Genomic DNA, 3,661 nt, shown 5'->3' with positions numbered 1-3,661 from the left:
CTCCACCATAGTCTCGTCCACCCTCTCGATCACGTAATTTGAGAATTTTAAAGAAGTACCACACTCCCCCATGACGAGTATATACACTTAAATTAACTAAATTCTTTTATTATGTCCAAAATGTATTGGCAAGTTCTGAGTCCAAAATGTTGTTTAATTGAGTTTTAATTAGGGTTAAATTGTCAGGGATTGGGAATGTCTTTGGAAGGAATCTATGAAAGAGACCCACTGGGAGACACATGGAGCTCGAGCAATTGTGATATTTGAGTAAAATATGGTTTGCAGTTTTCAACCTTTTTACAATTTCCAAATAAACCCTAACTCTACATATTATAAATATCCAAGACAAATCCCTAGAGTATAAAACATTTATTCATTCAAGAGAATACAATATTGAAGATAATTACTCATCCAAAATTCTCTTGCCTCAATCACATGATTGAAACATTGAAAATCTAAAAGATCAAAACACCAAATAAATCTTTACCAAATATCTTTCAAAGTTCAGAAGATCTAAAGAGGTGACTAGAGTTTCAATTCGTGAAGAACAAGTTCGTTCTTGGTGATCCACAAAAAGAAAAGAAGTCCAGAGGTTCTTGAGCTGGTGTTCAAGCCCACAATCGAGAGGATCTTCAGTGATTACAGGTTGGGGTTCAGAGTCTACTAAAGTTTAATTATGCTTGGAACAAATCTGTAAGTTTAATATTTTTAGTAGATTATTACTGGCAAGTTTGTCCGGAGATTTTCTCTTGAAGAGTTCTTTAAGGATTTTTTCTTCGTAAATAAATCTTGGTGTTGTTTACTTTTACGCATTTACTTTCTTGCTTGTGTGATTGTCCTACTATAAACTGTTTACAAATCATCTAAATGTAATAATCTGTGACTTGTTGTAATTACTGGATATTAAATTTTAAATTCAACATGTTACACCTATTCACCATCCTCCAGGTGTAAGCTATGTCAAACCTCGCTATTTTAATTGGTATCAGAGCCTTATTTTCTTTCTTGAACTAGCTTTATGTAGATGAGTCAACCACTATTTGTTTCTCTTTACTTTGATGGAAGTAATTATGCTTACTAGAATATTAAGATGAGAGCCTTTTGAAATTTATGGATGAGAGAGATTGGGTGAGTGTAGAGAAAGGTCGAACATCATTTACATTTGTTAGTTTTGTTACACCTACATATGTTTTCACTTATATTAAGGATGAATTAGTTGAGTGTAACTAAAATAGTAAAGCAGTTCATGCCATTTTTATGACTATATCATCTGAAGAGTTTAAACCAGTGCATATATGTGAGATTGTTATAGAAGTTTGTGATATTTTAGAAACCACCATGAGGGAACTAAGATTGTGAAAAAATCTAAGTTGCATATGTAGATCACTATGTTTGAGGAAATAAGGATGAAAGATCATGAATCCTATGATGAATTCTATGCTAAATTGAATGACATAGTGAATTTTAGTTTCAACCTCGGCGAACGAATTCTTGAGACCAAAATTGTGATAAACATTCTAAGATCTCTATTTGAGAGGTTTAATCTAAGGTCACTATTATTGACGAAAGCAAAGACTTAGATACAGTTAAGATACAAAAACTTGTTGGATTACTCCGAAACTATGACCTAACCATATCTCACTTGAAGAAAATAAGTATATTGCCTTAAATATTGTTAAGGAAGTGACATGTTAAAAGATGAGGATGTTGCTTATTTTGTTAAAAAATTTAAGAAATTTTGGGCAAAATAATAAGAGACCCTAGGAAAAATACAAGAGTAGCTCTAGTAAATTCAGGAAAGAAAGGAAAGAAGAAAGATACTGGGATGTCGGGAAAAATTTCTTAACGTGTCAAACGTCATGAGTGATAGGAATTTGGTCACATTATAGTTGAGTGACTTAGTAATAAGTGGACCTTAGGTAAGGCTATTAATGTGTCTCTCACTAATGATGAGTCTAACTTAGGTAATCAAAGTGATTCTCCCAGTTCTGAGGAGTGTTCGAACTATATGACTTTTATAACTGTGGTTAAGAGTGAATCTAAAAAGGAAAGTGAGAATGTTGAGAATTTAGAACAGAATAACTCTTTAGATGAANTATACTTATCATCAACTATCATTAATTGTCAAGCAGCAAGCTCGTATGATAGTCGACATTCCATTACTTCAATCCATATCTAACTGGCTTACAATGGATGTTGCTACACTTCAGAGGATGTTCAATCGATGACATATCACTGGGAGAGTGATCTAACATAGATGATGCTTTGAGTCAGAGTAGATTATTGGGTATCCTTTTGTTATTCATAACAAAAAAGGAGATAAGAGTATTTTGATTCGGGAGTAGTAGTAATAGTACTAATATTTATTTGTATTTTAAAATTTGGCTAGCAAACATTGCATTTTGATGTTTTGTAATATTGATATTAGGTTTGGTGTTTTGTATAATATTGATATTATATCTTGATGTTGCTAGCTTGGTATATGTTAAGCGAAATGCTATCTCAATCGATGCATGCTAACTTTTTATATGTTTTCACGTACTTTCACACTTGGCATTTGAGTTTATGTATTTCAAAAAACATGTTGTACAAAACAATGAATATGGTGTTGTGATTCTAGGTTTAGTTTTGATAGGAGTAAGATTTTGTTTGTTGTGTACTCGAAATAAATGATTTTGTCATGAAATGTCAAATGGAGAGTTTGTCAGGTCCCAAATATATTAGCAATTTTCATGTCCAAAATGTTAATTAATTGAATAAGTTTCAGGGATTCAGAGGGTATTTTGAAGGAATCAAAGTCAACTCGAGAAGATCAAGAAAAAGGAAAATCGCTCATCGACTGCCAGCAGACTGCTTGAGCGATTTTAATAGAAAGAGACCGCCCGCTAGGAGCCAAATAGGCACATGAACGACAGTGATATCTAGGTAAAATCTGGTTCGCAATTTTGTCTTTTTACAATCCCAAATAAACACTAACTCTACATATTATATATACCTAAGCCAAAACTCATCCCTATTAAATGTTACGCCTATTCATTCAAGATAACACAATATTGAAGATCAATTACTCATTACAAAATTCTCTTGCCTCAACTATAAGATTAAAACATCGAAAATCCAAATGATCAAAGCACCAAATAAACCTCTACAAAATATCTTTCAGAGTCCAAAGAGGTGTCTGGAGTTTCAATTCATGAAGAATGCATTCGCTTTTGGTGATCTACCAGGAGAAAGTAAGTCCAAAGGTTCTAGAGCTGGTGCTTGAGCGCACAACCTAGGAGTTCGCCGGTGATTATACGTTGGGGTAAGAGTCTATTAATGTTTAGTTGTGTATGGACCAATCCTGTAAGTTTAATATTTCCACTGGATTATTTACCGTTCGAAGGTTTTTTCTTTTGAAAAGTTTTTCAAGGGTTTTTCCTTCGTAAACAAATCTTGGTGTTATTTATGTTTACGAATTTACTTTTTCGCTTGTGTGATTGACGTATTATGAACTACTTACAAATCATCTAAATTTAATAACTTGTAACTTGTTGCAAGTTATTGGTTGTTAAATTTTAACTCCGCATATTATACCTATTCACCTCCTCTAGGTGTTAGTTGGGTCAAACCTCAATATTTCATCTAAAAATCTTGCTTAAAAATCATCTGCAATTTTCAT

The 3,661-nt window shown here is 32.8% G+C and overlaps 1 long non-coding RNA gene across 1 annotated transcript; it reads left to right on the top strand.

The window, feature by feature from the left end:
* Nucleotides 1-384: 384 nt before the first annotated feature.
* On the top strand, nucleotides 385-3,403 carry LOC111387931. Its single transcript, XR_002701480.1, has 3 exons — nucleotides 385-693; nucleotides 2,768-2,925; nucleotides 3,164-3,403. It is a non-coding gene; the product is annotated as an uncharacterized LOC111387931 (long non-coding RNA).
* The last annotated feature ends 258 nt before the right edge of the window (nucleotides 3,404-3,661 follow it).

The sequence above is a fragment of the Olea europaea genome, unplaced genomic scaffold, assembly GCF_002742605.1.
Source record: "Olea europaea var. sylvestris unplaced genomic scaffold, O_europaea_v1 scaffold439, whole genome shotgun sequence".
NCBI classification, from domain to species: Eukaryota; Viridiplantae; Streptophyta; class Magnoliopsida; order Lamiales; family Oleaceae; genus Olea; species Olea europaea.
Note: the sequence above shows the minus strand (reverse complement) of the source record. Positions and strands in the feature narration are given on the sequence as shown.